Source organism: Ornithorhynchus anatinus, chromosome 4 (assembly GCF_004115215.2).
Source record: "Ornithorhynchus anatinus isolate Pmale09 chromosome 4, mOrnAna1.pri.v4, whole genome shotgun sequence".
Taxonomy (NCBI): domain Eukaryota; kingdom Metazoa; phylum Chordata; class Mammalia; order Monotremata; family Ornithorhynchidae; genus Ornithorhynchus; species Ornithorhynchus anatinus.
The window spans coordinates 97,286,068-97,312,521 of record NC_041731.1 but is presented as its reverse complement, the minus strand read 5'-3'; the positions used below and the strand labels follow the sequence as shown (position 1 = coordinate 97,312,521).

The 26,454-nt window shown below is 51.1% G+C and overlaps 1 protein-coding gene across 4 annotated transcripts in view; it reads right to left on the bottom strand.

The window, feature by feature from the left end:
* ZNF644 (zinc finger protein 644) overlaps positions 1 to 26,454 on the bottom strand; it is a 144,198-nt gene that overhangs the window by 43,149 nt on the left and 74,595 nt on the right. The window contains exon 1 of one of the 4 annotated variants that reach the window (XM_029062093.2): positions 12,945 to 12,994. The exons of 1 other annotated variant lie outside the window; for it this stretch is intronic. The gene's annotated coding sequence lies outside the window, so the exon portion shown is untranslated. Of the gene's footprint in view, positions 1 to 12,944; positions 12,995 to 26,454 lie in introns of those variants that run through there. 2 more of the 4 variants (XM_039911873.1, XM_029062096.2) reach the window with 2 other exon arrangements.

Here is a 26,454-nt window from a genome sequence, read left to right as displayed (position 1 = left end):
GTCCCCTCGATTCTATTTATCGTGATTAAGCTGTCTTGTTCGTGTCCGTGAGCCCGTCGATGGGCAGGGAGCGTCTCTATCCGTCGCCCAGTTGCCCATTCCAAGCGCTTAGCACAGTGCTCTGCACACGGTAAGCGCTCGGTGAATACCACTGAATGACTGACTAATCCAGACTCCGCCACCTGCCTGCTGTGCGACCTTGGGCGAGTCACTTCACTTCTCTGGCTCTCAGTCACCTCATCGATAAAATGGGGATCGAGACTGGCAGCCCCACGGGACAGGGACCGTGTCCAGCCCGATCTGCCCGTATCCCACCCCGTCGTTCGGTACGCTGCCTGGTACCTCGTAAGCACTGAATAACGTGATAACTATTACTACACAAGCTAATCGGGCGGGACCCCTCTCAGGGTCACGCCTGGAGCGTTCCTAGTACTCTACCAGGCTCCGCTACAGGAGGGAGCGTCGAGCAGAGGCCTAGCCGTTCCGCTCCTAGCTCGGCCAGCGGTTCGCCAGTGGAAAATCATCCGCTCCAAGTCAAAACTCACCTGTCCCGGGCGGCAGCGGCAAGAGAGGGCGGCGAGGGCGGAGACTCAGATTTACCGCGCGGAAGGAGGCAGCGGTAAACCGCCCCTGTATTCTCACCACGAAAACTCCACCATGACGATAATGACGACACCGTCTGTTAAGCGCTCACCGTGCGCCAGACACCGTACCGAGCGCCGAGGGGAACACGAGCAGATCGGATTGGACACGGTCCCCGTCTCACTTGGAGCTCACGGTCTCAGTCGCCGTCTTACAGATGAGGTAACGGGCACAGAGAAGTGAAGAAACCTGCCCCGGGTCCCCCAGCGGACGAGTGGCAGAGCCAGGATTAGAAGCCACGACCTTCCGACTCCCAGGCCCACGTCCCGTCCAACGCTCCACGCTGCTTCCCATGCGGCTCCACGGCCGGGACGCCCGCGGACGGAAGCGGGGCGTTCCGGGAGGGATGCGTCCGCGGCGTCGCCAAGGGTCCGAGACGACCCGACGGACCGAGACGAGCGGATCGGGTCGGTCCCGGCCCGCGTCCCACCCGGGGCTCACGCTCTCCGTCGCCCACTTGACGGATGAGGCGACCGAGGCCCGGAGGAGGTGAAGTCATCTGCTCAAGGTCACACGGCAGACGAGCAAGCGCAGCTGGAATCGGAACTCAGGTCCTTCTGCGTCCCAGCCCCGTGCTCTATCCACTAGGCCAGGCTAAAACGGGAGCTTCTCTCAACGGGGAATTTTTTTGAGGAAGGCAATCCTACGGTGAAAGGAAAACCGACAGTCGTGGGAAGACGCCGCCGGGAGGGAGACAACCGACGCGCTGTCGGAGAAGCAACGCGGCCCGGCTGATAGAGCACGAGCCGGGGAGGCGGAAGGACCTAATCTCGGCTCCGCCAACCTCTGCTGTGTGACCCCGGGCGGGTCACTTCGCTGTGCCTCGGTTACCTCACCTGTAAAATGGGGATGAAGACTCTGGGCCCCACGTGGGGCAGGGACCGTGTCTAACCCGATTGGCTTGTACCTGTCCCGGCGCTTAGTATAGCGTCTGGCACGGAGTGCTTAAACACCATTAAAGCAAAACTGGGTTGACGTGACTCTGGGTACGGATAATGACTCGTGGCAGACTTCATTCAAGAAGATGGGATTCGAGGAGGCCTTTGAAGGTGAAAAAGGCTCAGGCCCAGTGCTGGTTGGTATCTTTTAAGCGCTTACTATGTGCAGAGCACTGTTCTAAGCGCTGGGGTAGATACAGGGTAATCGGGTTGTCCCCCGCCAGGCTCACGGTCATCATCCCCGTTTTCCACGGGAGGTAACTGAGGCACAGAGAAGCGAAGTGACTTGCCCACAGTCACACGGCCGACGAGCGGCGGAGCCGGGATTCGAACCCATGAGCTGTGACCCCCCAAGCCCAGGCTCTTTCCACTGAGCCACGCTGCTTCTCTGACGCACTGCATCTGTGGGGAGCCGTGAGGCCCAGAATTGGAAGAGCGCACGGGCAGGGAACGTCTCTACCTGCTGCCGACTTGGACATTCCAAGCGCTTAGTCCAGTGCTCTGCACACAGTGAGCGCTCAATAAATACCGTTGAATGAAATGAACGAACGAGGGGGTCAGACGAGTGGTCGGGGGGGGGGGGGGGCAAGAACAGAATGAGGCCCGGTCAGGAGATGGGTTCGAGATGGAACGCAGATTGACAAGCGGTACGGCCGACAATAACCGTAACAACGATAACAAGCGGCGGAGTAGCGGTGAGGAGAGTCGACAGTCAAGATGGACTGAGCCGGCAGAGACGCTCGAAGGCAAAGGCCAGGTATTTTCCTTGATGCGGGATGGAGATGGACAACTGCGAAAGAGTTCTGAGGAGGAGAGAGGTGTCCCCGGCGATCTTTCCGGACGACGACGATCCTGGAATGGGCACGGGGTCTGGAGAAAGGCGACCGGTGAGGAGGGGGGTGCTTTGTGGGATGGGAAAAAAAATTCAAGATTGACTTTACGGAGTTCTTTTCCAGCTCAAAACGTTTTCCATCTTTACCGTTTCTCGTGGGATTTTTCTTTCTTTCTGAGGATGGCCCCCTCGGGGGGGTCTGACATTTTAGCGGGGCTCAGTGGAAAGAGCAAGGGCTTGGGAGTCAGAGATCACGGGTTCGAATCCCGGCTCTGCCACTTGTCAGCTGGGTGTCTGTGGGCAAGTCACTTCGCTTCTCTGGGCCTCGGTTCCCTCATCTGTAAAATGGGGATTAAGACTGTGAGCCCCTCGTGGGACAACCTGATTCCCCTGTGTCTACCCCAGCGCTTAGAACAGTGCTCTGCACATAGTAAGCGCTTAACAAATACCAACATTGTTATTATTATTATTATTAAGACCGGGAGCCTCACGTGGGACAATCCGATTACCCCGTACCTACCCCAGCGCTTAGAACAGTGCTCTGCATATAGTAAGCGCTTACCAAATACCCACATTATTATTATATCTTCCAGGGAACTAGTTTCGAATGGAGGAAAAACTATAACCATTTCGCTCCATGTGGACTTTCTTATTTAAAGCAAGAGAAGAAATTTTCAATTAGGGATCGAAAGGATCTGTATAATTTTATGTGTCATGAAAATTAATGGACATCCTCTGATTTTTATCTACAAGGCCATAAAGTAAATAGTCACAGTATCCATCCTTTCCAAAAGCCACGGAGGAAAACCATTTGGGTAAGTCAAGCTTAATTCTCGGGCTGGAGCGCGAAACGGGACGAACTGGAATCTATCTGCCAGACTTTTCCCGTTAAAACGCCTCCTTGTAAATTTCAATACACTGGCATTCATTTACCTCCCCTCTTCTCTCCTTCCTTTTCTCCCCCAACAAGACCCAATTAGTCATTAATCTATGCTAATCAACACCATGAAACCAACTTAAAAGGGTGAAACTCCAGAAACAGGAAATTTGTTACTCTGAAATGCCGGGCATTAGCATGCATCCCTGTCACATGGTAGCTTCAAAAATGAATATATTTCTGTGGTGGGAAATAACCAGCAGTTTCCTTTTGCTGTGATTCAACACTCATTAAAGCTGCTAACAAGTTTTTACTTATTACATGCTCAACGTTAAGAGTTTCCTTTACCGCTGCAGACATCTGTTTAGTATAAATTTCAACGGGGACTACATCTCAAAATAGATGGCCAAGGGAAAAGCTACAGAAGATATCGACAGCGGGTCAAAATACATATAGCGGTCAAAATCTGCATTTCCGTAAGCCCGTTTCTAGTTTCACGATTTCTATGATCGCTCTGGTTTTATTCTCCCTTCCCCTCCCCTCAGCACTGTACTCGTCCGCTCAACTGTACCTATCTTCATTACCCTATTTATTTTGTTAATGAAATATACATCGCCTCGATTCTATTTAATTTGCTTTCGCTTTAATGAGATGTTCATCCCCTCTTGATTCTATTGATCGTTATTGTTCTCGTCTGTCCACCTCCCCCGATTAGACCGTGAGCCCGTCCAAGGGCAGGGACCGTCTCCATCTGTTACCGACTTGTCCATTCCAAGCGCTTAGTACAGTGCTCTGCACGTAGTAAGCGCTCAATAAATACTACTGAATGAATTCAGCGCTCACTCCAGGCAAACCACTGGGAAAGATACGAGATAAAGAGCTCGGCCCCAATCCCCGTACCACATGGGGTTCACAATCTCTCGAATCCAGCGTGGCTCAGTGGAAAGAGCCCGGCCCTGGTAGTCAGAGGTGGTGGGTTCGAATCCCGGCTCCGCCGCCTGTCAGCTGTGTGACTTTGGGCAGGTCGCTTGACTTCTCTGGGCCTCAGTTACCTCGTCTGTAAAACGGGGATTTTAAGGCCGCGAGCCCCACGTGGGACAAACTGATCACCTGGTATCTCCCCTGGGGCTTAGAACAGTGCTTGGCACCTAGTAAGCGCTTAACAGACACCAACATTAGAAGCAGCGTGGCTCAGTGGAGAGAGCCCGGGCTTGGGAGTCAGAGGTCATGGGTTCAAATCCCGGCTCTGCCACTTGTCAGCTGTGTGACTGTGGGAAGTCACTTCACTTCTCTGTGCCTCAGTTCCCTCATCTGGAAAATGGGGATTAAGAGTGAGCCTCACGTGGGGCAACCTGATTCCCCTAGATCTACCCCGGCGCTTAGAACAGTGCTCTGCACATAGTAAGCGCTTAACAAACACCAACATGACTATTACTAATCCCAGATCCTCCCCTTGTCAACTGTGTGACTTTCGGCAAGTCACTTACCTTCTCTGGGCCTCAGTGACCTCATCTGGAAAATGGGGATTAAGACTGTGAGCCCCACGTGGGACAACCTGATCACCTTGTATCCCCCCGCTGCTTAGAACAGTGCTCTGCGCACAGTAGGCACTTAAATACCAGCATTATTATTACTGGCAATGTTTCGCTTGGTCCACCAGTGACTTCCGTGAAGGAACGCAAGTTGAAAAGCGGGGATGTAATAGGAGATCAACTCTCTTCCCAGATTTGCCAGTCTGTTAAAACGCTCCCGGCCAATGCTCAAAAATCAGTCGCCGGTGGGTCATCCAGTGCCCCCACCCCTCAAGGGCCATCGGGCTGCACGAGGAGCAGCGCGGCGTAGTGGTTAGAGCCCCGGCCCGGGAGTCAGAAGGTCCTGGGTTCTAATCCCGGCCTCACTTGTCCGCTGGGTGACACTGGGCAAAGTCACTTCACTTCTCTGGGCCTCAGTTACCGCATCTATAAAAGGGGGTTTCTGACCAAGCCCCACGGGGGACGGGGGTTGCGTACAACCCGAGTTCCTCGTGACGGCGAGGATAACTGCGGCATCAGTTAAGCGCTTACTGTGTGCCAAGCACAAGGTGATCAGGTATCCACCACGGCGCTCAGAACAGCGCCTGGCACCTAAGTGCTTACTACAACAGAGAGAAGCAGCGTGGCTCAGTGGAGAGAGCACGGGCTTTGGAGTCAGAGGTCATGAGTTCGAAGCCCGGCTCTGCCACTCGCCAGCTGGGTGACTGTGGGCGAGTCACTTCACTTCTCTGCGCCTCAGTTCCCTCATCTGCAAAATGGGGATTAAGACTGTGAGCCCCACGTGGGACATCCCGATTCCCCCGTGTCCACCCCAGCGCTTAGAACGGCGCTCGGCACATAGTAAGCGCCTAACAGACACCAACATTATTACAACAATTACCGCTATTATTATAAATCAAGTACAGCACGACAGTGAAAAACGGTAACAAGAAGTGACACTGCTTTTTTAAAAAATAAGTTTTGGGGGCTCGATCCACAGTCCAGGGAGAAGGGGAAGAGATGGGTGAAATACCCAGGGGAATGAGGTTAAGCAGCAGGAAGATGTGACCTCGTTACCGGTAATAATAATGTTGGTATCTGTTAAGCGCTCACCACGGGCAGAGCACCGTTCTGGTAACGGCTGGAAATCAACCTTCGCCGAAGCCCAGGAAGAACGCGCAGCCAACTGAAAACCCCTGCTTTCTCCCGTCTCCACCTGGCCGGCTGCAGCCCTTTCGGTCCGGCTCTTCTCCCCGCACACGAGTCTTCGCTGGGCCCGGATCTCCTCTCCCACCCCGCTTCCCGGGTAGACTTGGGCCTCGTAACCCAGCGGGCCCTCTCCGCTCGTTTCGCTCCGGACTCCGCTTCGATCTCGCTTCCCTTTCCCCGCCCGCCTGCTTCGGGTAGGCTTAGCGCAGCTCCGATAAGATACCTATGGCTTTTTGAATGAAGCACCTGGCTCGGGGACGGGCCGGCTCTTTTTCCAACCATCGGATACCACGCGGAGGCACGATATCGCTGTGAGGTTTAGGTGTTTACCGTGATGATCGCCACGGAATTAACGGATGGGGCCGCCGGGGCGGGAAACCCACCTGTCCGGCCTCGCGCTACTAATCGGGGGCAAAGAGCAGGAAGAGAACCCCGGTCTTCAGCCTCTGGTGCGGCGGGCGATTCTTCAAAGTAAAATGCCAGTGCCCCGGCTTTATTCTATCTATCCTTGCACCCCCGTCATCTAGGTCATGGGTTCGAATCCCGGCTCCACCTGTCAGCTACATACTTGACTGTGGGCAAGTCATTTAACTTCTCTGTGCCTCAGTTACCGCATCTGGAAAACGGGGATTAAGAGCGTGAGCCTCACGTGGGACGACCCGATTACCCTGCGTCTAACCCGGCGCCCTGTACCCAGTAAGCGTTTAACAAATACCAACATTATTATAAAGATGTCCCAAGTCAATTCTTTCTTTCCCACGTCTTCTCTGTGAGCCTCACGTGGGACAACCCGATTACCCTGTACCTACCCCAGCGCTTAGAACAGCGCTCTGCACATAGTAAGCGCTTAACAAATCCCAACGTTATTATTATTATTATTGTTCTCCCTCGGATCATCAGTCGCTGCACTCCGATCCATCTGGTTGGGTCAGATCGATCGACGAATGCTATTTATTGACCGCTTACTGGGTGCAGAGCTCTGTGCCAAGCGTTCGGGAGGTGGTGGCCACATTCCCTGCTTAGAGAAGCCGCGTGGCTCGGTGGAAGGAGCATGGGCCGGAGCATGGGCCGGGGGGTCGGGGGACGCGGGTTCTAATCCCGGCTCCGCCACTTGCCTGCTGTGTGACCCTGGGCAAGTCATTTCACTTCTGTGTCTCATTTACCTTATCTATAAAAAGGGGATTAAAAGCGTGAGCCCCACGTGGGACAACCCGATTACCCTGTATCTACCCCAGCGCTTAGAACGGTGCTTGGCACACAGTAAGCGCTTAAGAAATACCATCATTATTTTTATTATTACACGGAGTTTCTAGCCTAGGGAGAAAAATAATGAAGTGAAGAGATCTGGACAGTCCCTGTCGAAGGAGGGACAGAGTCTTCATTCTGTTCTCCTCTAATTTTTATACCCGTCACTCTGAGGGCACCCTGAAATCTTGCTCAGTGTAGATGTCTTTAAACCATAATTTCGCATTTCTCAATGACATTTGAGCGCTTAACATAAAGGCATCATTTTAGTGAGCAACTCTTATCCAATAGTTCTTAAATGGCCTGCATTACCTTTCTCGCGTAAGAACAACCGTAGCCTGTTAAGTGCTTAACAGTTAAGCGCTTAACAACTGTTCACTAAAATGAACACTTCTGATCCAGTGGTTCTTAAATGGCTTGCATTACGTTTCTTGCGCAAGAGCCACCGAAGACTGTTCACCGTTCCTCTAAAACTTACCTTCGAGCTTTTAGCTCTTTAAAAAAGAAAGTGAAGGTTAAAGAAACCGACTCTGTGATCTCATAATAATAATACTGGTATCTGTTAAGCGCTTACTGTGCGCAGAGCACCGTTCTGAGCGCTGGGGGAGACACAGGGTCATCAGGTTGTCCCACGGGAGGCTCACGGCCTTCATCCCCCATTTTACAGGTGAGGGAACCGAGGCACAGAGAAGTGAAGTGACTTGCCCGAGGTCACACGACAGTCAGGTGGCAGAGCTGGAATCAGAGGCCACGTCCTCCGACTCCCAAGCCCGGGCTCTTGCCGCTAAAACGCGCCGCCTCCCCACCAAGCGCTAGCACGTTTTATGTGGTGCATTTTTTAAACGTGCATTTTAGTTGCTTGATAACCATAGCGATTCTTGTTTGAAATCTCCACGGTGACTGTTCCGGGGCGGTCGGGGCCGCGCTAATGACCCTTGCCGCTCTAGTCTGTAAGCACAGTGTGGCCAGAGAACGTTGGCATCTGGTAAGCGCTTACTACGCGCAGAGCGCCGTTCTAAGCGCTGGGGGAGATACAGGGTCATCAGGTTGTCCCCCGTGAGGCTCACGGTTAATCCCCATTTTACAGACGAGGGAACCGAGGCCCAGAGAAGTGAAGGGACTCGCCCACAGCCACCCGGCTGACGGGTGGCCGAGCCGGGGTTCGAACCCATGACCTCTGACTCCCAAGCCCGGGCTCTTTCCGCTGAGTCACGCCGCTTCTCATGATTTCCCTGGAAACGTCCTGACCCTCGCCCCCCGCCCCACACGTGCTACGTCCCGGCCTTTTCTGCTTCATCTGGGGGTCCCGTCCCACCGGGGAGCCTAGTACGAAGCAGTTAGGCAGCGGCAGGAAGGCCCAGGCCCCTCTGGTGCGGGGAAAGTGTCCGCTAAACCTCTCCCAAGCGCTTAGAACAGTGCTCTAAGACAGCCTCTCCCCACTCCAGCCCCCCCACTTCACTCCCTGGCTGCCTGGATCACCTTTCTAGGAAAACATTAACGTTGGTATTCGTTAAGCGCTCACTAGGTGCCGAGCGCCGTTCTAACCGCTGGGGTAGACGCAGGGGAATCAGGGTGCCCCACGTGGGGCTCACGGTCTTAATCCCCATTTTACAGATGAGGGAACTGAGGCACCGAGAAGTGAAGTGACTCGCCCAAGGTCACACAGCTGGGAAGTGGCAGAGCTGGGGTTCGAACCCATGACCTCTGACTCCAAAGCCCGTGCTCTTTCCAGTGAGCCACGCTGCTTAGGATACGTCACACACACGCACCCCCTCCAACCGCCCCCCCCCCCCCCAAAAAAACCCCCAAACTCCAGCGGTTGCTCATCCACCTCCGTATCTATTCTATTGATTCTATTCTATTGATTCTATTGATTCTATTTAGTCGCCATCGGTTTTTCCGAGATGTTCTTCCCCTCGACTCTATCGATCGCCATTGTTCTCGTCTGCCCGTCGCCCCCGATTAGACCGTGAGCTACCGATCTGTCCGTTCCAAGCGCTTAGTACAGTGCCCTGCACATAGTGAGCGCTCAGTAGATACTATTGAATAAATGAATATCAAACCCAAACTTCTCACCGTTGGCTTTAAAAGCTCTCCGTCACCTTGCCCCCTCCTACCTCACCCTGCTTCTCTCCTCTACAGCCCGGCCCATATACTCCGAGAAGCAGCGCGGCTCAGTGGAAAGAGTCCGGGCTTGGGTTCGAATCCAACTGACTGTCACTTCACAACTGGGCAAGTCACTTCACTTCTCTGGGTCTCAGTTCCCTCATCTGGAAAATGGGGATGAAGCCTACGAGCCTCCTGTGGGACAACCTGATGACCCCGTTATGATAATTATAATGTTGGTATTTTTTAAGCGCTTACTCTGTGCAGAGCACTGTTCTAAGCGCTGGGGGAGATACGGGGTCAGCGGGTTGTCCCACGTGAGGCTCACGGTTAATCCCCATTTTACAGATGAGGGAACTGAGGCCCAGAAAAGTGAAGTGACTTGCCCACAGTCACACAGCTGCCAAGCGGCGGAGCGGGGATTCGAACCCTCAGCGGAAGGAGCACGGGCTTGGGAGTCAGAGGTCATGGGTTCGTATCCCAGCTTGGCCACCTGTCAGCTGTGTGACTTCGGGCAAGTCACTTAACTTCGCGGTGCCTCAGTTCCCTCATCTGTAAAATGGGGATGAAGACTGTGAGCCCTACGTGGGACAACCTGATTCCCCCGTGTCTCCCTCGGCGCTTGGAACAGTGCTGGGCACAGAGTAAGCGCTTCACAGATACCAACATTATTATTAACCCATCACCTCTGACTCCAAAGCCCGTGGCTCTTTCCACTGAGCCACGCTGCTTCTCTTCTCCGTATCTCCCCCAGCGCTTAGAACAGTGCTTTGCACATAGTAAGCATTTAACAAATACCAACATTATTATTATTATAGACTTCGCTCTCCTAGGGCCAACCTTCTCACTGTGCCTCGCCGTCGACCCCTCGCCCAAATCCCGCCTCTGGCCTGGGACCCGCCCCCCCCCCCCCCCAAATCTGACAGACAAGTACTCTCGCCTTCAAAGCCTACTGAAGGCCCATCTCCTCCAAGAGGCCTTCCCAGACTACGCCCCACTTTTCCTCATCTCTCACTCCCTTTTCCGTCGCCCCGACTTCCTCCCTTTGCTCTTCCCCCCTCCCGACCCCACAGCACCTAGGTTCGTACCTGTAATTTTATTTATTTCACATTATTTTTATTAACAACTATCATAAAAAAACCAGGGGATTCGTTCATTGTGGTATTTATTGAGCACTTTCCGTGTCGGAGAGCACCTTGCTAAGCGCTTGGGAAAGTACAATTCAACGATCAAACAGTGCATTCCCCGCCCACGGTGAGCTCACAGTCTGGGGTGGGCGAGACAGACATCGATACAAATAAAACAGCGCGGCTCAGTGGAAAGAGCCCGGGCCTGGGAGTCAGAGGTCATGGGTTCGAATCCCGGCTCTGCCGCTCGTCGGCTGGGTGACTGCGGGCAAGTCACGTCACTTCTCTGGGTCTCGGTCACCTCATCTGTCAAATGGGGATTAACTGTGAGCCTCACGTGGGACACCCCGATTCCCCTGTATCTCCCCCAGCGCTTAGAACGGTGCTCTGCACATGGTAAGCGCTTAACAGATACCCACATTATTATTATTATTATTATAAAGTGACATACATGTACCTAACGGCATGGGGGCTGGGAAGGGGGAAGATCAAAGGGATATATAAAATTAGATATGTACAGAGGTACACAAGACCGTAAGCTTGCTATGGGCGGGGAACGTCGCCGTTTATTGTTGCGGCGTACTTTCGTACTCCACGCAGAGTAAGCGCTCAACAAATACGGACCGAATGAACGAACGCTCCGCACGTCATCCGGCCTCGAAAAATACCACCGACTGATTGATTCGAGGGCCCCCAGGGGATCCCCAGCAGAAAAATCTCTATTTTAAAGGATCCCATTTCTCCACCGTTTTTCCCCCCTGTAGCTCTTCTCACCTTCTACTGCACTGTGCGACACAACCGGCTCATTTTTTGTTCAGTAAAGCCATTAAGGTGCCCAAATAAAGAGGAACAATTTAGGCCGAAAGCGTAACGGTTTTAAGAAAAAAATGTAATGCTCCTGAATTGAGGTTTCATTTAGTGCCTACCACGCACAACACCGTATATGTGAGAACAAAACCGTGAGACACAATCCCTGCTCTCAAAAACGTATTAAGAACGAAGACAGGTAACACCAAATTCTACATACATAAAATCAGGCACACATGAAATTACGACTGCCAACCGCTTTGCGCAATCGACCTAGTGCTACCTATAGCTGCACGGCGGAGCGCGGTACTAGATGGTGGTAGCGTAAGTATAGTGATCACCATTCAAAAAACCTCCAAGAAAGTAACGGATCGGCTTGTGGCAGAGATACCCTGGTCACAACCGAAAATCATTACGGGCAATACGCGAGTTACGCCCCCGTGACGGAATCCGGGACGGAGATAAGCACACTGGCCAGAAAATGCTAGATGAGGAAGGAGAAGAATGGAGTGGAGGAGGCCACTCCATCCTTTGGGAGCCGGGGTGTTTATCTGGCTTCAGATTAAACATGGAGACCTGTCAACTTTCTCCGTAATTCTGGGAGGCGGATCCTTACCTCCTCAGTCCAGACGCCTTCCCAGACTGAGCCCCGTTTTTCCTCACCTCCCACTCCCTCTGCTCTTCCCGCCCCTCCTCGGAGCAGCGTGGCTCAGTGGAAAGAGGCCGGGCTTGGGAGGCGGCGGTCATGGGTTCGAATCTCGGCTCTGCCACTTGTCAGCTGTGTGACTGTGGGCAAGTCACTTCGCTTCTCGGTGCCTCAGTGACCTCATCTGGAAAATGGGGATGAAGTCTGTGAGCCCTACATGAGACAACCCGATCACCTGGGTTTTACCCCAGCGCTCAGAACAGCGCTTGGCACCTAGAAAGCGCTTAACCAATACCAACATTGCTATTATTGTTTCTGGAACAGTTGGCTGGATGTTCTACTCAAGATTGGCTTCCAATCCACCTCTCCACTCAAGGACTGGTTACTGAGGCACGCTTCTAAGAGTGAGCTACATCTCCCGGATCACCCGTAGCATTTCGAAGCAGCGTGGCTCAGCGGAAAGAGCCCGGGCTTGGGAGTTAGGGGCCACGGGTTCTAATCCCCGCTCCGCCGCTCGTCAGCTGTGTGACTTAGGGCAAGTCGCTTCTCTGGGCCTCAGTGCCCTCATCTGTAATATGGGGGTGAAGACGGTGAGCCCCACGTGGGATGACCTGCTCACCTTGTATCCCCCCCCCCAGCGCTTAGAATAATAATAATGTTGGTATCTGTTAAGCGCTTACTCTGTGCAGAGCCCTGTTCTAAACGCTGGGATAGATACGGGGTAATCAGGTTGTCCCTCATGAGGCTCACAATCTTAATCCCCATTTGACAGATGAGGTAACTGAGGCACAGAGAAGTGAAGTGATCTGCTTTGCGCATAGTAAGCGCTTAAATACCAGCATTATTATTATTATTATCATCATTTTGAGTTCTGTGGGGAGAGAGGGAGGGGACCGTGGAGGAGCTAACTGGACGCGATCAGAAATACGCTGCTTCGTTCAGGCCTGTCTTTAGAGAAATTCAGAGTTCGGATCAATTAGCCCCGGAATCCTCCTAAGACTTACCCGTGAGCAGGATGACACGGCTGACTTCGGCGGGGAGCAGCGGCCTCCGCACGGCCGTTGAACGGCTTTCACCGCCCACCAGGGCTACGCTGATCGTTACTGCTTCTGGGGTCACGTGACCAAAACGCCCCAGCATGCACTGCTCTCTCCACACCTCTTAATAATAATAATAATAATAAACTCTAATAACGATGATGACGATTGCATTTGTTAAGCCCCGACTATATGCCGAGCACTGTCTTCAGAACGCTCCCCACTAGCAGATGCACCTCCAGAAGGTACTGCTGCACGGAAAGTTTGAAAAATACAAAAATTAAACCGCTTAACAAATACCATCATCATCATCAAGTTGATGATGAGGAGTTTCTGTCTGATGCGGAGGACGACGGGCAACCTCCGCCCTCTGCTCCGTCCCCCTTCCCCTGCCCTCAGCTAAGCCCCCTTTCCCTCTCTTCCTCCCCCCTCCCTCAGCACTGTGCTCATTTGTATATATTTTTATGACCCTATTTATTTTGTTAACGAGATGTCCATCCCCTTGATTCTATTTATCGTGATTAAGTGGTCTTGTTTCTGTCCGTCTGTCTCCCCCGATTACACCGTGAGGCCGTCACTGGGCGGAGACTTGTCTCTGAGAAGCAGCGTGGCTCAGTGGAGAGAGCCCGGGCTTTGGAGTCAGAGATCACGGGTTCGAATCCCAGCTCGCCACTTGTCAGCTGTGTGACTCGTCGCTTCACTTCCCTGTGCCTCACTGACCTCATCTGTAAAATGGGGATTAAGACTGTGAGCCCCCACGTGGGACGACCCGATTCCCCTGTGTCTACGCCAGCGCTTAGAACGGTGCTCGGCACATAGTAAGCGCTTAACGAATACCAACGTTATTATTATTATTATTATCTGTTGTCGCACTGTCCATTCCAAGGGCGGAGTACAGTGCTCCGCACGTGGTAAGCGCTCAATAAATACTATCGGACGAATGAACCACTGGCGACATCTCAGGAGTGGGGACATACGGTCCGAACGGTTCTGTTAGGGAAATGATCCCACAGCAGAGTGAAGTACGGGTAGACGGGGGAGCGGCGGGACGCAGGGACGGCGGCGAGGAGGCTGAAGCCGCAAACAAAGCGGGATATGGTTCCCTCTGCTCCCTCTCTGCCCCCCCCCCCCCTCACCTCCCCTCAGCTAAGCCCGCTTTCCCCCCTTTCCCTCTGCTCCTCCCCCTTCCCTTCCCCTCAGCACTGTGCTCATTTGTATATATTTTTATTACCCTATTTATTTTGTCAATGAGATGTACATCACCTTGATTCTATTTACTGCTATCGTTTTTGTCCGTCCGTCTCCCCCGGGATTAGACCGTGAGCCGGTCAAGGGGCAGGGACCGTCTCCATCTGTCGCCGACTTGTCCATTCCAAGCGCTTAGTCCAGCGCTCTGCCCATAGTAAGCGCTCAATAAATACCACCGAAAGACCGAATGAATGTCGGTGCTTGGATCGGCATGAAAGCAGTTTGGATGGAGAGGATCGGGCAGTCCCCGAGATGTCGTCAAGGCACAACCAACACGATCCGGGGACGGGCCGAATACGCGGGCCGAAAGAGAGAAGAGTCGAGGACAACGTATGGGCTTTATGGGGGGATGGCGGGAAAGCCCGGGGGGGGGGGGGGCACGACACGGTTTCCACGGGAAGAGGAGGAGTTCGGATTTCGATACGTTCCGCGTGAGATGGGGGCGGGATGTTCCGGGAGAGACGTCCCGAGGGCAGGAAGGATGCGGGGCTGAAGATGAGGAGAGGTTGGGGCTGAGGAGAGATGGGAGTTGAAGCCGTGGGAGCAAACCCTACTACTAATGATTACTCTGGTACTTGTTAGACACTTACTGTGCGCCAAGTGCTGGAGCAGATAGAAAATAACAATCATGCCGGTATTTGTTAGGCGCTTACGGCGTGCAGAGCACCGTTCTAAGCGCTGAGGTAGATACAGGGGAATCAGGTCGTCCCACGTGAGACTCACGGTCTTCATCCCCATTTTACAGATGAGGTAGGTGAGGCACAGAGAGGTTAAGTGACTTGCCCACAGTCACAACAGCTGACAAGTGGCGGAGCTGGGATCAGGTTGGACACAGTCCCTATCCGACAAGGGGCTCACAGTCTTATTTCATGAGTTCTCCAAGGGAGTTGTCCAGTTCTCCAGACTGAGCCTTGGGGGACTTCCACAGTTGGCGGGGGGGGCGGGGTGGGAGGCAGGGGAGGAGTCTGCAAAAAGGAGAGAGAGGAGAAGAACCAGGAGGGGACAGCGTCCCCCGTCCGGGGACCGATTTGGAAAGGATTCAGTCTGCTGATCTGCGTTAGTTTATCTTCGGTCACACTCACGGCGGTCTCATAAGACCGCTTTCTGGGCTCCGGTGCTGGAGCCGCGGAGCGCCGCCGGCGGAAAACCGGGCGTCAGGCCGGCCTCGTCTGTCTCGGACGCGTCCTCACGTGCTCCGTCCTCTCCTTCGCCCAGCGACGTGACTTCTCCGCCCTTACTGACGCTCGGGCTCACTGCCCGCACCAGCTGTTTCGAACTAACTCCCTCGAGCTCCCCGTACCCCATCTCCCCTGTCTTTCGCCCGCAATGACCTTGCCGCCGGTTTCGGAGATAACTTCCTTTCTTGATGGTATCTGTTCATTCATTCATTCATCCGATGGGATTTATTGAGCGCTTACGTGCAGAGCACTGTACTAAGCGCTTGGAACGTACAGGTCGGCAACAGAGAGAGACGATCCCCGCCCAAAGACGGGCTCACATCTAAACGGGGGAGACGGACAGCAGAGCCAAACAGAACCGGACGAAAACAAGATGAATAATAATAATAATGATAAATAATGTTGGTATTTGTTAAGCGCTTACTGTGTGCAGAGCGCCGTTCTAAGCGCTGGGGTAGACACGGGAATCAGTCTGTCCCACGTGGGGCTCCCGGTCTTAATCCCCATTTTACAGACGAGGTAACTGAGGCACAGAGAAGTCCCGTGACTTGCCCACAGTCACACAGCTGTCAAGTGGCAGAGCGGGGATCCGAACTCATGACCCCCTGTCTCCAAAGCCCGTGCTCTTTCCACTGAGCCACTTGATAAACAGAATCAAGGAGATATAGACCTCATTAACAAAAGAAATAGGGTAATAAATAATACACGCAAATGAGCACAGTGCAGAGGGAAGGGAGGGCCTCAGTCTGGGAAGGCCTCCTGGAGGAGGTGAGCTCTCGGTAGGGCTTTGAAGAGGGGAAGAGAGTCAGTTAAGCACTCACCACGTGCTAAACGCTGGGGTAGGTACGGTTTAACTAGGTCGGACACAATCCCCGGCCTGCGCGGGGCTCACAGTCGTAACCGGGAGGGAGAACAGGTAGCCTCATCTCACAGTTGAGGAAACCGAGGCCCAGAGAAGCCGCGCCTCGTCATACAGCGAGCAACCGGCGAAGCCGGAATCGAAACCGAGGTCCCTCTGGTCGCCGGCGCCCACGCTCTCTGGTAGGCCACGCTGCTACTAACGGTGATGATAACTGTGCTGTTTATTAAGTGCCCAGCGCCGTCAGAAGCACTGGCGTAGATACAAGGTAATCACGTTGGACACAGTCCCCGTCCCACCTGGGGCTCGCCGTCTTAATCCCCGTTTCCCAGATGAGGTAACTGAGGCACAGAGAGGTGAAGCGACTTGTCCAAGGTCACGCGGCAGGCGTGCGACAGAGCTGGGATTCGAACCCTCACCCTCTGGCTCCCAGGCCTGTGTTCTTTCCACTAGACCACGCTGCTTCTCCTTCGGGCACGATCACTGAAGCTGTCGGGTTTGGTCTGCCCGAGGTTTCGCCCCACGCTCCTCTGCCTCTGTTCGACTTGCCTCGTCTTCTCAGCACTTTATCACCAAGTATTCACTGAGCGCTCACCGTGTGCAGAGCACTGTACTGAGCACTTGGAAAGTACAGTTCAGCATACAGAGACGATCCCTACCCAACGACGGGCTCCCGCAAACTCTTCACAGTGAGAGGCAGTGTGGCCTGGTGGAGAGAGCACGGGCCTGGAAGCCAGCGGGCCTGGGTTTGAATCTCAGCTCCACCCTCTGGGCTCCAAGCTCGTCTTGGGCAGGGGACGTGGCTACCAACCGTTACGCGGTCGTGGGTTCGAATCCCGGCTCCGCCACTTAGCTGTGTGACCTTGGGCCAGTCACTTCACTTCTCGGGGGCCTCAGTCACCTCATCTGGAAAATGGGGATTGAGAGTGTGAGCCTCACGTGGGACAACCTGATCACCCTGTATCTCCCCCAGCGCTCAGAACGGTGCTCGGCGCGTCCAAAGCGCTTAACCGATACCAACATTATTACTGTTTCAAACCTGCCCATGCCTGTATCCCCTCTCTTTTAAACAACAACAACAAAAAAACACCCACCCCGTCCTCAACCCTCAGTACCCTCCAGTCATCGCCCCGTCTCCCTTCTACCATTCGGCGCACAGTCCGGTGCCTGGCACACGGTAAGGGCTTAATAAACGCCAGAATTGCTATTCCTTTCCAAATCTGTTGAGCTGCGTTCTTTATCCCCCCCCCCCCCCCCCGCTTCCTCTCCTCCCGTTCTCTCCCTGGCCCCGTGCCGTCCGGCTCCGACCCCCGCCACTCCACCCAAGTGGCCCTCTCTGAAGTCACCACCACCAGTGACCTCCTTGCTAAGTCCAGTGGCCTCTTCTCCATCCCGATCCTCGACCTCTCAGCCGCCTCTGACACTGGGGCGACTCAAAAGTTCTCTCTGAAAGCGGCGGCGAGGTCATTACGGGCAGAAGATGGGGGAGATGGGCTCCGGGGAGCTCCAAGAGGGAGTTGGCGTGAAACAGCGGGCGGTGAGCCCGGGTGTCAGTAAGGGTGGAGACGTCCCGTGGCCGGGCAGAGGAGAGGGCGGAGCACGCGAGGACGCGGCCGAGCCGGGCGAGGTGGGGCTGACGCTTGGATTTCCGCCGGCAGCGCTCCACAGCTCTAGCGCCGGGGCACAGAGAGCAGTCTTGAGTGTGAATGAAGAGAAACTAAGGCAAATCAACAGACTGAATCCTTTCCAGAGAAATCCCCGGACTCCAAGCCGTTTACTCCCAGCTCTCCGCTAACTAAACGGGCGTTTTTCACCGTGTCTTTCGGGTAGAATGCCGCAGGGAATTAGGGAACATTCACCCGACGACGCAAGACCGTTTGGCTACGGCACGCTGCCGGGTCCGAATGGTCTGGGTGCGCGGGCGTGGTGGGAACGCGGAATGCTATAACCCGAGTTTCCCTAAATGTGGCTCTGCGAGAATTCAACCCCTGCGGAAGAGCAGAAATGAGTGGAGAGAAATGACATGTCAAAAGGCGATTAAAAAATCTGCTTACAATCACTTGATTTTTCATGCCCACGAGCCATGACAAAGATTATTTTAAAGGTCCTTTGGGGGGCACTGAATTTATCCGCAGCTTAAAAAAAATGCGACGGAATTGAGAACTTTAAAAATCCGTCTCGAAAGGAAACAAGTCCCTCTTTCCCGTCGACTGTAAGCGCTTTGTGGGCAGGGATCACGTCTGCCAACGGTACTGTATCTTCCCCAACGCGGAGTACGATACTCTACACAGAGTAAGTGTTCGATAAATACCATGGATTGATTACATCTAGAGATCTTATTCTCTCAACTGATTTCCCTTCAGGAAATCAACGCTTTCGCTGAACTAAATTAAAAATGCTGCGATGTTTCGGCGATGGACGTTTGATTGGTGGGTGAGCGTCCGCTATGCTTAGTATAAAGGCATTAGAGGCCGGGCCTGGGAGTCGGAGGTCGTGGGTTCGAATCCCGGCTCCGCCACTTGGCAGCTGTGTGACTGTGGGCAAGTCACTTCGCGTCTCTGTGCCTCAGTTCCCTCATCTGGAAAATGGGGATTAAAACTGTGAGCCCCACGTGGGACATCCCGATTACCCTGTATCTATCCCAGCGCTTAGAACAGCGCTCTGCACACAGTAAGCGCTTAACAAATACCGACATTATTATTCTCTGTGCCTCAGTTACCTCATCTGGAAAATGGGGATTAACTGTGAGCCTCACGTGGGACAACCCGATTACCCTGTATCCACCCCAGCGCTTAGAACAGTGCTCCGCACAGAGTAAGCGCTTAACAAATACCAACATTATTATTATTATTATAATTATTAAAACATTTGGATGGTAGTTCCTGAAAGTATAGTCCACTACAATCATTCATACTATGGGCTTTGAACGAATTCGCTCTAACTCTCTAAAATGTGTTTAATATTTGCGATGGTGGTTAACTGAACAGCTATTAGAAAACGACGCTCTGAAGTTAGCAGCTATTTTCTAAAGATTCATTACCATAACCACCTAAATTTCACGTGACTTGGTATTTAAACGCCAGACATCAATTTTCGTAATCATTAAACGACAAAAACCCCATGACCTCTAGTCAACAACTCCGAATGAGTGAAGCCTTTCCATTGGCTCGATTTCTTTATCTGGGGGAAGTCACTCGGGAGGGATCGCATTTTCAGATTTCTCTGAGTTTCCTTAGTTATTCCTAATGACGCAATATTTACCAGGTCCCAATTAAAAGCACTTGGCGGGCACTTCCAGGTCTCTGCCAAATGAGGGAGATGGCAACCACATCAAGACTGAGGCCAGTAAAAACATTCCAACTTGAGGGAGTCCGAAAGTGAGGTCGAGTGGCAGAGAAAAAGGAGTTCAAGTTTACGTTTGGGGATTAGAGCTGGCCTTGAGGCCACCCGACCTAGAAAAGAAGCAGCGTGGCTCAGTGGAAAGAGCCCGGGTTTGGCAGTCAGAGGACACGGGTTCGCATTCCAGCTCTGACACCTGTCAGCTGTGTGACTCTGGGCAAGTCGCTTCACTTCTCCGTGCCTCAGTTACCCTCATCTGTAAAACGGGGATTAAGACTGTGAGCCCCACGTGGGACCACCCGATCACCTCGTACCCCCCCCCCCGGCACTTAGAACGGCGCTTTGCGCATAGTAAGCACTTAATAAATACCACCTACGCATCCCGGCTCTGCCGCTAGTCAGCTGTGTGTCCTTGGGCGAGTCGCTCAGTTACCTCATCTGTCAAATGGGGGTTAAAAAAGAAACAAAACAAAAAACCGTGAGCCCCACGTGGGACAACCTGATCACCTTGCACCCCCCAGCGCTTAGAACCGTGCTTTGCGCATAGTAAGCGCTTAACAAATACCACAATATATTTCTATTTTATGAAGTCTAAGGCCGCATTTTCATAAAGGGCAATTTAATTCCCTAAATCGCCGTTATTGTTTTTTGACTGTAGGCAACAGAGGGGGGAATCCCAGGCTACAAATGGGGCCTTTTAGTTTTCTACTTATGAAATGTAAGTCAACTTCTCTATCCCTGAAGAATCGAGGCGATTTTTCTCAGCAGAATCCATTTTGAAGCCGAGTACTGCCATCAAGTGGTCACCCGATATCTTAACCAAAAAAATCAACCCAATAACGAAGGAAAATCGACGACCTGGGAAGACAACGCCACACTCTCAACCGCCTGGACCGAAATCCAGAATCGGTGAAATGCACCCTGGTTTCCGGATCAGTTACACAGGTCACTTCACGGCAAAACTGCAAGATCACTCTCTTCTAAGTTGAATAAGCAAGATTTTCGTGCCACCTTTTCCTGGCTGGGACTTTTATCCTACATTTCCCAGATATCACCTTATTCGACTGACTTGACTGGGGTGAGTTCCTAAGGGAAAAGCTCCTTTTTTTCACGCTGCATTAGGTGGTCGACCTAAGTTACTGAGTTCTAGCACAGAGCGAGCGGTACGTGATCTAAATGATAGTAATTGAATCATTTGCAAAATTAGGGGCACGATTTAAATAATGATACTACGTGCATAATTTATTCAAGACCGTATGAATCAGTACGTTTAGCATATTCCTTTCACTTACTATCATCCCCGTGGATAAAAGAATCAATAAAGGGATGTAGACTCTGAATGAATAACAACAACAACAACGTAATAATAAGTGCATAATTTATTCAAGACAGTATGAATCAGTAGGTTGAACGTATTTCTTTCACTTACCATCATCCACATGGATAAAAGAATCAATAAAGGGATGTATACGCCGAATGAATGGTAATAATGATATATAATAAGTGCATAATTTATTCAAGACGGTGTGAATCAGTAAATTTAGCGTATTTCCCTCACTTACTATCATCTACGTGGATAAAAGACTCAATAAAGGGATGGATGCTCTGAATGAACGCAGAGTTGGCTGAAACGGAATTAAACAATTAAAAGCTCGTACGATTATGAAAATCCGCCCGACTGCACACAATTTTCACGTTTTAAGCGATGAATGGCACATGACCACCACAGAGACGACGGTTAACGGAGCTGGATTAGTGAGTGAAAACCATATTCCTCGGCCAAAGTCCAGTATTGCCCATTTGCATTCACCCTAATTACCTGAAAGATCAATTCTGATCTTCATTCGCTCTGGCTGGAGGAAAGGAGATATTCAAAAACAGTGATTTTTCACGGGATCTGATGGTTCCTGGAATATCCCTACGTTCTTCACCGTCAAGATACTCTCAACTCCACCAGACTTGAGTGTTTTACTACAAGTTTTGGATAGCGAGGGACAGGAGAATTAGGGAACGTTCTTCTAACCCCCGTCTATCCCCACACCACGTACGTAGAGACGGTTGTGTTCGTCCCACCCACGTCAGACATGGGTACTGCAATTTGAATTTTCCATTATACGCAGTTTTGCCAAACGCAGCCCCTGGGATATGGGGTAACCTAACTACCGCTGCACCAGGCAAAGAAATGTTCTGAGACCATAAGCTACGAGACAGATCCTAAGCTCAGAAACCATAAGCTACGTTCAAGCGTGGCTAGCCACGACCTGGGTATTAACAAATACCAACATTATTAGAGAAGCAACGTGGCTCAGGGGAAAGAGTCCGGGCTTGGGAGTCAGAGGTCATGGGTTTGAATTCCGGCTCTGCCACGGCTATGTGACTGTGGGCAAGTCACTTATCTTCTCTGAGTCTGTTACCTAGGGATGAAGACTGTGAGCCTCACAAGGGACAATCTGATGACCCTGGATCTCCCCCAGCGCTCAGAACGGTGCTCTGCACATAGTAAGCGCTTAACAAATACCAACATCATTATTATTATCTACAACAGTTGAACTGTACTCCCTCAAGAGCTAAGTACAGTGTTGTGCACAGAGAAGAGCTCAAAAAACACCACTTTTTGATTTTACCTCACTCACCTCAATAATAATAATAATGATAATGATGTTGGTATTTGCTAACCGCTTACTTTGAGCAGAGCAGTGTTTTAAGCGCTGGGGCGGATGCAGGGTAATCAAGTTGTCCCACGTGAGGCTCACAGTCTTAATCCCCGTTTTACAGATGAGGTCACTGAGGCACAGAGAAGTTAAGTGACTTGCCCCCAGTCACTTTTCCCACTTTTCCCACTAGCACAGACTTTTCCCACTAACACAGTCTAGGACCTAACACGCAAGTTCAACTGGCTGTTCACGTGGCCTCAGACTCCCCCACGCCATTCACATGTTTCGCTGCTTCTTCTCCATTTGACTGCGGATCCTCAAAGGTAGAAGCACGGTGACTGACACGGTAATCCTCAATGTCGGCAGAGTCGGTCCCTTTCCATTTGAACAGACACGCCGCCGCCGACCCAGGTGGCGGGCATATCCTGGGGCTTGAATTATCGCATCAGCAATCCCTGGACCTCTCCAGTCTCTTCCCTCTGCCGTCCGGGTCATTTTTCTAAGACATCACTGCAAACAGGCCTAACGACTCCTAAAAGACCTCCAAGGTTACTGATAATGGCCCCACCCTCCACCCCGCAGCCCTTCTATACTGGTCTTTAGATGATATATTCCGTATTTTATATTAATGTCTGCCGCACTTATATAAATATCTCTAAACTCCGTATTCCGTTATTTATATTAACGTCTGTCTCCCCCTCTGGTCTGTAAGCTCGTCGCGGGAGGGAAAGTCGTCCGCCAATTCTGCGGTACCGAACTCTCCCAAGGGCTACGACCGATCGATCACTCCACTCGGTATCAAGCAGAACCTCTTGACCGTTGGGTTTAAGACCCTCAGGCTCATCCACTGCCCTCTCCTACTACGTCGCAGCTCACATTCTCGGTCTTAAACTTACCTAGCCAGTGCCCCTCGTCCTCATCTCTCCCACCTCTAATTCTCTGCTCAAGCCCCTCCTCTATCAATCAGTACATCAGTGGTATTTACCGCATGCTCACCGTGTGCTGACACTGTACTAAGCACTTGGGGGGGAATTGGTAGACACATTCCTTGCCCCAGAGAGGCTTACAATCTAGAGGGGGAGAGAGACTTTGAATTACGGGTAAGTACACGAGCGCTCCCATCCATATTGAATCTTGATATTTATTATTCTATTTATTTAACGATGTGTATATATCATAATTCTATTGATCTATTTTGATGGTATTGATGCCCGTCTACTTGTTTAGTTTTCTTGTCCGTCTCCCCGCTTCTGGCCTGTGAGCCCGTTGCTGGGTAGGGACCGACTCTATCAGTTGCCGAACTGTACTTTCCAAGCGCTCGGTACAGCGCTCTGCACACGGTAAGTGTTCAACAGATATGGCTGAATGAATTTTTCAGAAGTTCAAACTAATCAAAGCCATACTGTATTTGACTCGAATCAACCTGGCGTCACTCCAAATGGTTCCGGCCATTTCCAAAACAGCGTACAACGAAAAGGTACGGCAGATTCAATCACAATTCGCCGGGCATTAAGAGTCCACCCTTCCTTCAATTATCTCTGCCACTCACAGAAAAAAATTGATGTATGCTACAGACCAATTATTTTAAAAGCGCAACTCACCCGCGGTCAGTATAATCATCTGTGAATGCAATTAGCTGCCGATTCTTTAGTTTAATGCTACAAATAGCAAGCACAAATAGTTGGAGAGCCAAATTACATCTGCAACTATCTGCACGCACGAAAGAGGAAAGCTGGTACGACGGCTCATTAAAGCCCGGTTCTCAATCTGCTACTTCACACAGATTCATGCTCCGATTTGCAATGTTTAGATCTTTAGAGGATCATACTTTCAAATATAAAACCAATATCATTTCCACAGCCTAAGTCCCCCCCCCCAATAAAGTTTCATATCTAATGTAATTTTGCTTCTCCACACTGAGTTCTGAGAAGCCCCTCATCCAAAATTTACGTCAAATAAAGTATTATTTATTAAGCATCCGGATGCCCAGAGCGCTGCGTTAAAAACTACAGATACAGCCAGCGATATTTACTCCACAGATCCTCCATGTCAACTTGACTTGTTTTACAAAGTTGACATTTCACCTTTAAAAAACCCTAAGTTTTTCTACACTGGGACAGCTGTAACTCTGTCAAAGTCTTGGATTTTTAAAAAGTCCCTGAGCGATGATTTACCAAAGGGACGGCTCCCGACGGTAGTCGATTCTTGATTAATTAAGGGACGTGCTCCATGTCTTCCATTTCTGGCCATACTCTGGCCACCGACTAAAGCATCCACGAGCAAAAGGACACAGGTAGAGGCAGGAGAAAAGGGAAAGCTTGAATACGTTTTGATCTAAGTAGAATCAGTGGCAAGTTGAAACAGCTAAAACAAAGGCTTTGGGAGTCTACATTTATTTCAACCATCTGCGCTAACGCCCGCTCCGTCAGCAATGGAGAATCGACTCCGCCTGCTGAACTGGAGCCCCAAAGTACGTCAGCATCAATCCATCAGTTGCATTTATTGAGCACTTGTGTAAAGTCCGCTGAACTATGAGCTTGGGAGAGAACAATACAACACGTCTCCACCACCTGTCTGCCGTGCGACCCTGGACAAGCCACTTCACTTCTCTGTGCTTCAGTTACGTCATCTGTAAACTGGGGATTAAGACTGGGCCCCACGTGGGACAACCTGATTCCCTTGTATCCACCCCAGCGCTTAGAACCGTGCTTGGCACATAGTAAGCACTTATATACCACAGTAATAACTGTTATTACTATTAATAGAGTTGGTAGACCTGTTCCCTGCCCACAAGAAGATTACAGTCAGTACTGGATGTGTCTCCTCTAAACTTCTTATCGACTTTCAGCTCAAGAAAACTTTTGCTCCAAATACAGCAGATTTGATCATTTCTTCCAGTCCGTCCAACAAAAATTCCCATTTTTCTAATATTCGGCATAACACATAATTAAGGATTATTAAAATGACCTCACATCTCTGACCGTCAATTCCAAAAAAGTTAGCTCCTTCCTTTTAAGGCCTCATTTCTCCTTTCAATTCCTACTTCCTTTCCAAGTCCGCAAATTTCTTTTGCCTCTTTCCACCTCCTGATACTGCAGGTGGAATGGGGAAGGTCAAGGTTCCAATAAAGGTTACACTTTTCAGAAGCCCAGACTAGAGTTCTTCTTGCAACGGACGTTGTGACTAGCTCCTCTCTTCACTGGATCTTTAATTGGTCAGGCAGGCAATGGTGCCTTCCCTAGCATTTTCTATATAAAATGGCAAAGTTAACTTCTTCAGCTAAGTCTCCTAAAGGTTCCAGTTAGACTTTGAAAATACATAACGTAATACTTATCAATTAAAACTGCACAAACATGAAAATAAAGCACTTCATTTAAGTTTCCCAGTGAATCTTTTAAATTTAATGTGAAAGCATCGTGGAAAATTTCAATCTCAGAGGTTCACCGAGCTCGACGTAACTTTAAAACTGCAGGCTGTTCCCTTGGGGCAAATGCAATTTTATGCTCAAATAAGAAAACTATCATCACAGCTCTCAGTACATCCTTCATTAAAGTAATGGAGGACTGTTTCGTTGTTCCACCGAGGCGAGGAAATAATGGGCACGATTTTTAAAGTTGCCCCATCTGGTGTATCTTCACTATAGCGCTTAGTAGAGTGCCGGACACATAGTGAGCGCTTAAAAATACCATCATCAATATTTAAAACACGACTGAACCAAGCAGCAGCGACAGATTCTTAGAATTATGAAAATCTAAATGAGGGATCTCTAGAGGTCCTCTGGTTTTGTTCCTCCGACCAGTGACCCTGGGTAGGTGACTTCTTTTTTTTTTAAAATTACAGATCATCTGGGAGTGGGGTAACCACGCTGATTTTATTTTAAAAACATTGGACATTCAAGTCACCAACGACTGGCCCGTACACCATCAATAACTGAGTGCTTACTGTGTGCGGAGCACCGTACTGAGCCATTGGGAGAGTACAACCCAAAAGAGTTGGTGGATCCATTTCCTGCTCACAAAGAGCCCGCGGTCTACAGGTGGCTCAGTGGAAAGAGCCCCGGCTTGGGAGTCGGGGGTCATGGGTTCAAATCCCGACTCTGCCCCTCGTCAGCTCTGTGACTGTGGGCAAGTCACTTCACTTCTCTGGGCCTCAGTTACCCCATCTGTAAAATGGGGATTAAGACTGTGAGCCTCATGAGG